Below are 13,767 nucleotides of genomic sequence, written 5' to 3' on the forward strand. Positions count from 1 at the left end.
AGGCGACCGTCAATGGCAAAAGGCCGAGTCTGCTCTTTGTCCAGGGGGAATCAGGGCTTTATTTGAGTCTTTCAGCTCCTTTCAGCTCCTTTAGTTCCTTCCCCGTCCCTGGTCCCATGCAAAGAGGCTGCCCCCCTTCTTCCCAGGGCTTTTATCCAGGGGGCAGGGGCTAGAGGCAGGGACAAGCCACTATGCAATCAGGGATAAGGTGGGAGTGGAACAGAGCTGGGTTACATTCCAGTGTGGGAGGAGGGGCACAGCCGAGCAGGGACAAACCATGTGATACAGTTTCCAGGGAACAGAAGAAACATTACAAAACCCAATATAAAAATGAAAACAATGTAAACCCAATTAATGCACAACAACATCTTCCTCTTTCTTATTAAAAGAAGGAGGAAGGGTCAGTCTGTGGGAGATGCTCAGAGTTCGGACCTTGAGTACCTTCAAAGCTGAAAAATAAAAAATGACATCTAGTGCAAACAACTGTCCAGAAAAACACTGTTAAGGGGAAAGGATAATTAGGAAAGGGTTCAGTGCTTTCTCCTCCTCCAGGCAGCACTGGCCACTTGTGGGGCCTCTGCAGGTGGCTTTGCACTCTTAGGGATGAAAGGTTTCACCCACCTGGCTGGCACCCACTTGGGACCTGAGAGAGTGGACACGTAGGTGTACCCACAACCCCAGGTGATCAGATCATGAGGACTTTTTGTTTCCTGGGTTGCTGGATCCTTTATCATGACTTCCCGTGACTTTTGCTGAAAGGCAGAACTGGTTAAAGCAGGATTAGGTAATTTAACATTTTCATTTTCCAGTTTTTTCTCCCCCCTCCTCGGACTTGCCCCATTTATATCAGCACACTGGGCAAGCTGGTACTCACCTTTTAGTTTTTTGAAAGATTCTCTTTGGGCCCCCAAGACCCCCTGACCCCATTGTCCTGAAAGTCCAAAAATTGTCTCTTTAAAGGGCATTGAGATGCTCAATGCCCAGCCTGATCTCACAGGAGACACCTTGTTCTTCTCTTGGGTGGCGGTCGTGGCACAGGCACAGGAGGCACGGTGTCTGCAGCAGCAGCTTTTTGCGGCGGCTTGAATGCATCTCTGGAACTGTGACTTTGGTGAGCTGTCATGAAGGGAGCCTTCCTGGTACACACCTGGAGCATGTCATCTACTGTTGGAGCCGGTTCTATGGACAGGCTGAGGATGGCTGCCTTGCACTGTTCGTTTGCATAAGCCAGAGCCATTTCCTCCAGGACCTGCTCCTGGGCTCCCTCTTCCTTAACCTGTAACTCGATGGCTCGGGTTAATTGCTCCACAAATGTTACAAAAGGTTCTGATGGAAGTAAAGGAATTTCCTGAGCCTGATTGAGGGCTGAGACCCATTCACCATCACTATATAGATGTTCTAATTGAATTGGGAAATTATTATTATTAGCAGCTGTTTCAGGATTTTGCCAAAGCTTCAGAAGTAAATCTCTTGGGAGGTTAAAGGGAACTGTAGGATTCCCTGCTAAATTTGCTTTTAAAAGGTTGCAAAAGTATTCACTTTCATATCCAAAATCGATCTGAGCTTTGTATAAATCCAGAATCGCTTGCTGGGGGAAGGAGTCCCAACCACCATGGACAACACCCCCTCTTTTTGATTGTTGATATGTGAAAGGGGTGGCAGAAAATTTGGGATCGCTTCCTGCTTCTGGGTTCCCGGCTTCACACACCCCCCCTCCCCCCTGACTCTGGGGCACGCGAACTGGGACTGTGGTCAGGGAAACCATGGGAACCAGGGGCAGGGAGGGGCTGGAGGCGTGAGTCACATGGGGCAGAGGTTTGAGGGTAGGGGCAGAGTTGGAGGAGAGGGCGGTGCCAGGGGCGGTGCTGAAGGGAAGAAGGGATCTGGGGAGAGGAATGGGTTGCTCGGGTTACCAAAGGGATTGTGGGAAGGAGGGACAGACAAAGAAAAAGGCTCCTTGTGGCTGGACAAATGAGTCTCGGCCACCTTGTGATCCCCCCCAGAACTGAGAACAGCTTGGGATTCACTAAGATGGGGGTTTTGAGCACTTGAACTGTCTGCAAAAGTAAAACAAACACGGGGTTTACAAACTGGGGAAGAAGGAAGATTTGGGGAAAGTTTAGGGCTTTCTCAAGGAATCTGGACTGAATTGCTTGAGCAGGGGAACTCAGGAATTTGGGGAAAGCCAGGGGAGCTGAAGCTTCCCTGCCCTGTCTGGTGTGGGCTGTTTTCCTCAGAATATCCAAGCCTAGGGAAGGGGTTTTAGAGTTGGGAGAGGGAGAGACTGAGGAAACTGGGGAAAATCCAGAAAGAACTGGCTTTTTTTCCTTTTCATTTTGCTTTTGTGATAGTAACTGAATTTTCAAGCTCCAAAAAGCCAAAATTGCAGTTTTGTTACCCTTAGGGGAGCCTGACTCAACTAATTTTTTTGCAATAGCCTCCCAAAATTCTGGGAAGCTTATTTGCTCTAATGATACATGTGGGAACTGAGAAAACAACTACCGAATTAATTTTTTCAGCTGTTTCTTTGAACAATGGGTCCTCCCATCATCCAGGGCACTTAAAATTTGGTAATAGCCTCTTTTTTGAGACACAGGCAGCCTAGCACCCATTTTTGGCTCAGATTTTAAGTTTCTGTGTCCCCTTGAACTGTGACTGGGAAACCAAAAGTTAAAAAACCCTAGCTGGAGAGAAAAAAAAAAAAACAAAAACAAACAAACAAACAAAACGGAGGGGAAACTGTTACCTTTTCCACCCCCTGGGCTGCGCAGCCAAAACCGAATTTGCTATTAAAAGCACCCTGAAGGTTTGCTCTGAAAGCAAAAATCTTCCCCCAGAGGAAAAAAAAGTCTTTCCCTGAGGAGCAACACCTCTGAAGGATTTTTCCTAAGATCCCAAATTGGTAATACTTACCAAAAATCCAGCATGCAGACGAATCTTTCCTTTCTTTCCCCATCACTCCTTTTGCCTGAGACTGACCCTTTTGGTGCAGGAAGGGCTTCCAGTCTCGGTTCCCTGGGTCGGCTGACCATGAGCACGTGGTCACCTTCTCTGGGAGCAGCTTGCTGTTCAGGGGGCTTCTTCGCAGCACTCTGATGGGTTTTTTAAGTCCAAAGGAAAACCACAGCCTTGCTCTGTGGAGTCCTGTGTTTCGGAGACTCCACAGCGAACGCCAAGCCTGACGGGTCTGACTCTGCGTGGATGGGCCATGTTTCTGGACTCACATGCCTGCGTGAGGTTCCTCAGCCATGTGCTCCACGCGTAGCTTTTTCAGCTTTTGGGAGTCCCTTGTGGCTTTGAGCTTCACATTTGGGCACCAACTGTTTGGTTCTTTTGAGAGAATAGGCGACCATCAATGGCAAAAGGCTGAGTCTGCTCTTTGTCCAGGGGGAATCAGGGCTTTATTTGAGTCTTTCAGCTCCTTTCAGCTCCTTTAGTTCCTTCCCCGTCCCTGGTCCCATGCACAGAGGCCCCCAGGGCTTTTACCCAGGGGGGAAGGGGCTAGAGGCAGGGACAAGCCACTACCCAATCGGGGACAAAGGTGGGAGTGGAACAGAGCTGGGTTACATTCTAGTGCGGGAGGATGGGCACGGTAGAGCAGGGACAAACCATGGGATACAGTTTCCAGGGAACAGAAAAAACATTACAAAACCCAATATAAAAATGAAATGCGATATAAACCAAATTAACACACTGCAACAGAGCTTTTTATATTAGAGTTGCACATGATATAAATTCCTCAATCAGACACAGAAGAGAAATAAGGCATTTGAATATTTTAAATTGGTACCAGACAAGACACACACAACCAAGAAACTGAAAACAGGAAGAATCCTTTCATCAACGAGTCACCACCCCATAAAGGTCAAGATGAATAGAAGCATTTACTGACCAGTCTTGTCTATGTGGTCCTTCCAGAGGGAACAGACTAAAAACAGATGCAAATGTGACTCACAGGGGCATGTGTGCCTTCAGAGATGAGGAGGGATGCCTGTGTGGACTACAGCCAGCCCCTCCATAAAGACAAGCAGAAAGACTGAGAGAGCTGGGGGATACCATATTAATGGCCACTCAGAAAGATCTTTGAAGGGTCATTTTTGACCAGGAGGGATGTCTGAGGACTGGAAGAAAACAACAGCCTTCCAAAAACTGGAAGAAACAGCCTTCAAAAATGGAAAGAAGAAGGACCTAAGGCACTGCTGGTCTGTCATCCTCACCTCAGTCCTTGTAAAGGTGTTGGAGTGCCCCATTCTGGAGGCCATCTTTATCTACACAATGGTCAGTAGTCAACATAGATTCAGTAAAGATAAATCATGTCTGACCAACTTAATTTCCTCCTATGATGAAACAACTTTCAGGATAGATGCAGGAGAGCAGCGGATATCTCCTACCTTGACTTCAGCAAGGCTTTTGATACTGTCTGTCACAGCGTCCTCAAAGGCAAACTCAGGGGATGTGGACTGGATGAGTGGACAAGAACTGGCTGAATGAGGGTCACAATCAGTGACACAGGGTCAGGTTGGAGGTCTTTCTCTGGTATTGTCCCCAAGGTTCCATAATAGGCCCAGCATTGTTTGCACTATCCATCAATTACTTGGGTGGAGGGCAGACGCCTCCTTAGCAAGAGCACTGATGACCCTGGGAGAGTGGCTGATAGTGCAGAGGGCTCTGCAGCCCTTCAGAAGGACCTCAACCAGGCTGGAGAGCTGGGCAGAGAAAAGCTGGCTGAAACTCAGCAAAGGCACGTACAGGGAAGGACATCTGGGGAGGAACAACCCCAGGCAGCAGCACAGGCTGGGGTGACCTGCTGGAAAGCAGCTCTGTGGAGAAGGACCTGGGGGTCCTGGTGGACAATAAGTGCCCATGAGCCAGAAGTGTGTCCTGGGGACCAAGCAGGCCAATGGGATCCTGGGTGCACTATGAAAGACATTGCCAGCAGGTCAAGGGAGATGATCCTGCTCCTTTTCTCAGCCCTGGTGAGGCTGCATTTGGAATTTTTGTTCTGGGCTCCTAAGTACAAAAGAGATGAAGCCTCTGGAGGGTCACAAGGATGATTAGGGGACTGACACATCTCTCTTGTGAGAAGAGGCTGAAGGAGCTGGGCCTGTTCAGCCTTGCAAACAACTGAGAGGGGACCAGATGCCTATAAGTATTTGAAAGGAGGACATCAAGAGGATAGAGCCAGGTTCTTCTTGGTGATGCCAAGCAATAAAAGAAGAGGCAATTGGCAATGGGCAGAAACTGATGCACAGGAATTTCCACCTGAACAGACTGGAGAGAGTTGTGGACTCTCCCTTGCTGGAGGTATTTAGGAACCAGCTTGACACAATCCTCATGTGATGTGCCCTAGGATGAGCAGAGAAGAGAGGTTGGACCAGATGACTCTTTGTGGTCTACCTCGTTCATCACTTCCAACTTGGCCCATCCTGTGATTCTGTGAAAGGCACAATTATCAACTGGTGTTAGCTAAATTCAATTTGCCACGTTTAATCCTGAGCTGATTTGTCCCTAATTAGCCATAATCTAGAGGAACATATATCTGGAGGAACATGAGCCAGACAAACACAGATTTAGTAATAACTTATATCCTTTAAAAGTAAATATTGCTTACCAGTTCTTCAGAAAAAAAATAAACTGGAACATCTCTGTCATTTTGTTTATTCTGATAATTCTTTTTTCTTTTTTTTTTTTTTTTTTTTAATAATCCAGTATTTCTACATCAACTTATTTTCTTTCCACCATATATTTCTGACATAAAATCAGTCTTCAGTGCAATTCTGAAAACTAAAGCGAGTCCAGAATATGGAATCAAAAACCCACAGAAATACAGTACTCTTGTCATGAGTGGAAAAAAAAATGTAATTTCCTTATGATAAAGATTTGAGTTATGCTTTGTCCTTTACTTCACAGAGTCAGACTTAAATTTGTACTTATTTGCTCAAAGCTTAGACATTATTTCAGGTTCCCTTCTGCACTTAAGATACCCTTGTATATAGTAACTTTTGGGAACTAAACTGTTGTGAGATAAAAGATAAAATTCCTCTTGACCCAAATCTGTTAAATCACTAAGAAGCTAGGAAAAAAAAAAAAAAAAAAAAAAAGTTTTTACAGTTTTCTAGTATTATTTTTGAAATAAACTGGAGGATCCTGAGTCACTGCAGTACCATTGAAAAAGCTTGAATTTACCCTTCCCTAGGGAGGCGACATCATCCAGCCTTTGTCCTTCATACTTTCTGTTACTAATAGGAAAGAAGATTGGTTACTGCTACATAGAAAATAGATTTTTTTAAAGTAAGAAAAAGGTTGTTTAAATGAAGGGATGTAATTTTCCTGGGAGAATTATTAGCCAGTGTTGTTACTCCAGTAGAAGAGGATAGAAGCATCTCAGTCAGAGATTTTCTAGTGAAAGGATGAGACAAATTGCTTTTTTCTGAGATTTGCACATTTTGTTGAGAGAGATGACACGTTCTCTGTTGCATTGATCTTTGTCAATCTTCCAGGGCCTTTTCTTAACTGGAAGATAATATACTCTCTCTTCATCCCTGAAAAGAAATTATGTACCGCACTGCTGCCTGAATCTAGTGGTTGTCCGAGGGTGACTTCATGATGCGTGTATCCCCAATTGTCCTCTCTGTTTGAGTTGGATATTATGTTCTGTACTTCTACGACTGGTTCCGAGAGTGAAGCAGGAGAAAGAAGAAGCACAGTTTGTTTGCAGAAAATGTGCATATTGCATATTGCAATATGTGCATATTCCTCTGCATATTGCTTCTGGACTGTGTTGTCAGCGGTACGGACAGACAGCAGGACAGAGATCTGTGCTTTTAGTTAGGTTTAGCTAGCTGAGGCAGAGAAGTTCCCTGGACTGTTTATTTCTCTTCTCTTCTTGGGACTGTTTAAACCTGCTCTGAACTGAAAAACCCAGAAGAGCATGAGAAGCTTGCACCTGCGGCCTGCTGGGGCCCAGGACAGCATTTTTCCAGTACCAGAGCGACTGATAAGAGACTGAGCCAGCTGAGCTACACCCACAGCAAGGGCTTTCTCAATTTGCCATGTCACTCCAGAACAACAAGAGGTTTTACTGTTTCATATTGAGACATAGACTTTAGAGAATTAAGGATTTTTAGAGGGGTTAAGATTTTAGTTAGAGATAAGCTTTGCTGAAATTAACTAAAGTAGATTGGTAAGCTTTGCTGAAATTAAAAGTTAGTAATTAACTAAGAGAAAATTGGTTTGGGATCACCCTTCCATATTAGAATAACTGATTACTTGACAACTTTGTTTGGTTAGCTGTGTTTATAATGAAGAATATAGAAATTGATGAATAGCTTTTAGGAACATAAGACAATTGTAGGCCTCCTCTGCCCAGAAACTCATTGAACGGTCACGAAGACATGAAGTGGGAGTCCTGCCCAGGGTTCATTTATCACATTTGCATTGAAAAGGTAGAAAGGTCAGAATGAAGAAGACTTCTTTACTTCCTCATTTTGGGGACCCCTCCCCATGAAAAGGACACTGACCCATTTCAGAGAACAAACTATGCATGCTTAATAGCTTTTAGCTAATTACCATATGAAGCGGGGAATGGGATGTACCAGGGTTATGAATATGCATTTGCCTTTTGGGTATTCAATACTTTTGTAAATAAAAGGACTCTGTGATCACCTGTAAATTGCGGTGTGAATTTGGGAGCTATCCCCGCACACTGCCCAGCCATAATAAACATACACTTTCTAACTTTAAACTGTTAGAGAGTTTTTGTCCGTCTCATTGGGTATCGATACTAGATCAGTACCCATATTTTATTTAATAAGTCAATATTAGTCATTCTTTATGCTTGTGGGTACTTTGTTTGTTAAATAAGTGGCTTTTTCCACTTTTCTCTAAGATTTTTTTCTTCTCAGAACAATTGGGTCTGTTTGCGTTTGCTTCCCAGAGGGACACCATTCAGGGGTTTCCCCCCAGATTTGCCCTAAACCAGGACAGTGGTTTAACGAAAGACTATTATCAGTACAGTATAGCCTTGAAAAATAAGATTAACAAAAAGTAGTACATTCCTTTTTCATGAATCCCACATTAATATCTAAAATATTGACCAATAATTTCTTGATAAAGAATACTGCAACAGTCTTCCTGTAACATTCATCTTAACAACTGGCATGTACCTAAAAAAAAAAAAAAAAAAAAAAAAAAGAATGCCAGATGATTCTTAAAAGATTTATTCTGTCATATTATAAGCTGTCAAACCACTAACATGAAACTGAAGGAAGAGATAAGAAAAATGGAAGGACCAAGCCAAATCATTTTTCTCTCTAACCAGGTAGCCTATCTGATCTCAGCAAATTACTTTTAAATCTTTTTGATAGCTGGGCTAGCAGTGTTCAGTTATCAACTCCAACAATATGTTGGTAGAGGCTGCAGTTAAATTTAAATTTCTTTTATACAACACTAAAACAGAGGTCTTCAGAAAAAGAAACTTAATAAAAGATATTAAGTGGTTGCCTTTCTAGTCTAGTAAACTGTCACAATATATTTTGTAGTTCTCTGCTATACAAGAAATGAAATTTGATATTTAGTTAACTGAGGGCCTTAATCTGTCCTTTATTAAAATGACATAATATCACTATAGAAAAATCTTAGTATTTTGTTTCAACATTATGTCTTAGTCGCAAAGTGACCCATGGTAACTGGCTATCTTCCAAAAAGCAGGAGTAGGAAACAGATATGACATCAAAGTTGCTTACCATAATGTAATTAGCTAGACATATTTGTACACACTTCCTTTCAAAAACCTTTGGAATTTCTTATGTTGCATTGGGAACCTGGACTGCACCAAGAAGAGAGAGTACAAAGAAAAGACAATTGTCTTAGAAAAGACAATTTAAAAATACTACTCTGTTGGTTATTGGGGAGCTTAAGAATGAAAACTTTATTGAAATAGGGCTCTTGTTACAAATACTAGAATTCCCTTAAGAGTCTTTTGTAATGTACTTAGCCTGGCTTTACAAGGTGTTAGGACAACATGCTATCATAGAGAAAGTAAAATGTTATTCATCCACCTTCATGAAATGAAATGGATTCAAAATTCCTCGCTACAGAGGCTACATTTAAATACATTGCTTTTCTAAAGGGTACTGACAAAACACAGTGAGTACAGAGAAGAAAAATTGTAATGCGTTTATAAAGAACAGTAAGCGATTTCTTTAAATAAACTTTAAAAAAATTATCATTACCTACTTTTTAAACAAGAATTATAAATATATATGAAAAATAACTTTGACCTCAAAATAAATGTGGTATTTGAGACATAATCCATAACTCCACAATGTGTACATGTATATATGTAAACACACACACACACATATATATACACATATATATACATGTTCTATGAAACCACAGTAAAACAATTGTTTCTGGTACAGTCAGAGACTTTATATATATTTTTTTTTTCCCATTATTCATTCATGCAACACATTCTGGGTTCTCTGACTTAGTTCTAATCCTACAGGGAGAAAAAACCCAGATTCTTTAGATTCGGTGCCAACATTAAACAAGAGCAGAATGCTCTTGGTCCCCTTTCCTGACTGATCCCTGTAGCTGAGGTCACACTACAAGCCTTCATCTTGCAAAACTCTGCTGCTGGTTTTCCTGCTACAAGAAGTTCTGTTGTGTCATGCCAAATGACTCCCAGGTCCCTTTGTCTGGCAGGTCTCAACTGCAGGCCCTTCCACAGCATACTGGTAATGCTTGGCCATGAAGTAGTGGGACATATCTAAGAAAACAATTTCTGATTCTTCAAAGAGCCTCTTAACTTTGTGATTGCTTAGCTCAACTTATCAACTATTATGGAAACTAGAATGCTTTATTAAAGTACAGAAGTGAGTTTTGGCATTTTCCACTTCACTGTCGGGCATGAGATAACCAAGAGAAGTACAAACTGTATGCCCCATTTGTTTTTCTCTCGCTCTCTGAATGAGGATCACCTGATGAGGCACACTTTCACTTTTCAGGGCTGGAATATGGTCCCCAGTCTGCAAGTCCCTGAAAGATACTTTGGGTTAACTAATTCAAACTGCATAAGTCAGAGGTAGCATGCCAAAAATTGGTAACCCAGTGATGAAGGCTTACACTGGTGCAGGGGTTTTGTGCCTATTTCCAGTATAGATATCATGGCCACATTTTGGTTGTACCGCTGGATGAGTTCATTGCGTACATACCCTGCTCTCCATACAAGGAAACTACAGTACAGAAACACAGGCTGTCAAAATGCCCACTCTTTTGGGTAGTACAAAGGTCAGGATTGAAAGATGCAAAATAGAGCACATTGTACATACATTAAGAAGATTTTCCAGATTTCTACAGAAGATATTATCTAATTGACTAGATCTGCTTCACAAACACCATTAAGACAATGGCATTTAGTCACTCACTGAAGACCAAACATCTAGGCTGGTTTGAAAGCAGGGTTAATAAACTTTAGCATGCATTCTTTCCAGTAGACTACTACATCAACAATCCATGTAAATTCAATCTTTAGATTCATACCCACATACAAATTTCATGATTGGAGAACTCTCTATAACAGTACTACTCTTTTGGCAGTCATAAATAAGGTCTTATGAATCAATAGTTCTCCTTTCCAAAACACCATGTATGAACTGGAAATAAATGCAAAAAGAAGAAAAAATACATGCATATGGAAAGTTGACAATATAAAAGTTGACAATATGTAACATACTCTGAGAAACGATATATGGTTACTTTGTTTTCTTTGTTTTTAAACCATCTGGAAGTTTAACTGTGTCATTCTTAATCATAACACACTACATTTTTGTACAAACCAGACTTTTCTAATACCTAAATAATAAATAATATTTTAATTACTTTCACTTCCAGCTAACAAAAATACTGGAGAGATCTATGTATTGTGTTTAAAAGTGAAGTAGTCCTTTCAGAAAAAAAGGTTAAGAAAAACAACTCTACAAAAGGACTTATTAACCATGAAAGATTCTGAGAGGATAGAAATGCAGAGTTCTATTATTCCCCACTCTCCTCCATTCTGAGTATATCATTTGGTAAAAGACTTAACGCTTTTCTTGAAACTGAAGGGCATAGTGAATTACCATATTAATTTCCATTTAATCAACATAATTAATGTATTTATTAAATTATTTTGAATTTAAATACTGTCTTGCAAGAGTACATTAATTAAATTTAATTAGAATAATCTTATCTGGTACAATAGTTCTTACTCATTTCCCCTTTATGTATGCTTATTGAAAACCTATTTTAGGATAATAAGGAGTTTATAATTATTCAACTACACACCCCTGCCTCCATTGACACACTTTTCTGGATGCAGCCCTCTTGACTGAAATGTGAAAAAGGTGTCTGTCTGTGTCTGTGAGGAGAGTGTAATCCAAGAACCATGGGAGCTGTCAATCAAAAGTTAAAGATCGCTTCAGGAAGTCTCACCTGACCCTGAGTGCAGAGCCTGGCTGACATAGGATCCAGTGCTAGTTTGGTCACATTGCCTTTGTCAGATTCGCTGGTGGCAGTACATACGCTTCTGGAGACCCCCTGAGTGATGTACACCATATTCTTAGACAAATCATCCCACACGTCCAGTGCAACTCTTTCTCAAAATAAGAAAGATAGCCAAAACCAAAGCCAGGATATGACTTAGGGTTGAGGTTTTTTGTTTGATACCCATTTCATATGTTTCCTGTAATAAAACTGGAAGTGGCACCCATAACAAGCATTTGATCTCTCTTGTATAAAATATGAATCTCTCCTCTGGATACAGTTAAGTCTTTAAAGAGCATTTTTATTTTTGGAACAAAAATAAGTGAAGAAAAAATATTGTGAGAAGAGAAAAAGTTCAGTCTCTCAGCTGGAAATCCTGAAATGGCTGTGATATCATCTCTCCTCTCTAGAATCCTGAGCAGTAAGGAGTTAATGCATCACTCTTCCTCAAACACATTCCTTTCTTAGATCAACCACCATCTTTTAAACTTGAACATGGCACTAGTGCCACATCCAATAACTTCTTAAACATCACCAGGGACAGTAGCTCCATCATCTCCCCATGCAGTCAATTCCAAAGTTTAGCACATCTTTCCATGAAAAAATTCTTTTGATGAACATTCAAGCAAGCTGGTTAGAACAGAATGTGCCTGGAAAGGCAGCTGTATTGAAGATGTGGCAGCACCTTTCTGGAGCCTGTTTTCCTTTTCAGGTCCATGGTGACTGCGCAACATACTGTGCAAATGCCAAAATGTGATCAAGGAGCAGACAAGGGGGATTGAGACCAGCAAAACACCCTCAAAGCTTCCTGAACTATTTCCAGAAAGATACAGATCTAGCAGGACAGTGCCTGCTAGCTCATTTATTTGAAGAGCTAGAAACCAAAACCCAGAGGGGAAAACTATCTACGTGAAGTTACCCCCACAAAGCCCATGTGGCACACCCCAGGACTTTGGACATATTGGCTGAATCAGTGTTGGACCCAGGACTGCTGATCCCCTTTCCTCTCCTGTCTCGTCCCCCAATTTCTTTTTTTTCCTCCCTTTTCCCTATTTCTTTCCTCTTTCTTTTTGTTCTATTTTTTAATTATTTTGTGTAAAATATATATAAATTTCCTTGTGTAGTTTGCTAATAAAATTTTGTGAGCTTTGTTTTTGGAATATTCTCCTATTCTTTTTCAACCAGAGGCATCTATGGGTCCTGGATGCTCCTTTCCACATAGGAGTGGGATGCAATATCTGTCCAAGGGAACTGTGAATATAAATGGATGTGCATCACTGAGGCACTCAAATTTGAAGAGGAGAGAAAGTTTGTTGTCAGGGAGTGACAACATCATCTGAACAATGTGTAGAAGATGTGGCTTGGGCCACACACTGACTGAAGGGGCAAAGAACAAAATGCAGCATAGCAACCCAGGGGTTTTTACGATGATTTGTTCTGAAGTGAATTTGTGGCTGGGGATAAGAGGATGCACCAGTTGGCAACACATGCAAGTGTGAAGGAAGCCACAAAAAAGTTCTTCAGGCAGACTTAATTTAGGGTTTCCACAGCTTTTGGAGGGTTAATTTTGTTCCAGGTTTTCATTTTAGTACATGTATATGCTGAGATTATAACTTTCTGAAGTGTACTGATATAAAAAGCTAATTCCTCTCAATTTTCAAGTTCTGAAACACAGTTTACTTCCATGAAAACTATGATTGTTTCAGATTCTAGAGTAATACACAGTGCGCTTCTCTCCATCAGGCCCATGGTATCTGCACCAATTTGCACCTGTGAAGGATATTACCCTAAAAATTGAGATTTGATTGGACTTCAGTGTCAACATATCAGTTTACAGGTGGAAAAAATCTGTCAGGTTTTAACAGCATTCTGACTTGGAAGAACCTATAAGGATTGAAAGCCAGCTCCTGGCTCTGCAGAGGACATCCCCAAGAATTACTCTATGTGCCGAGAGCATTGTCGTAATTGTCACTTTAACTCTGTCAGGCTTTGTGTTGTGACCACTTCCCTGGGGAGCCTGTTCCAGTGCCCAAACTCCCACTAGGGGAAGAACCTTTTTCTGATATGCAACCTAAACCTCCCCTGACAGAGTTTCATGACATTTCCTCAAGTCCTACCACTGGTCACCACAGAGGAGCGATCAGTGCCTGCCCCTCCTCTTCCCCTCACAGGGAAGTTGCAACTGCAGGGAGGTCTCCACTCAGTGTCCTCCTCTCCAGGCTGAATAGACCAAGTGAT

This window comes from Hirundo rustica, chromosome Z, assembly GCF_015227805.2.
Source record: "Hirundo rustica isolate bHirRus1 chromosome Z, bHirRus1.pri.v3, whole genome shotgun sequence".
Taxonomy (NCBI): domain Eukaryota; kingdom Metazoa; phylum Chordata; class Aves; order Passeriformes; family Hirundinidae; genus Hirundo; species Hirundo rustica.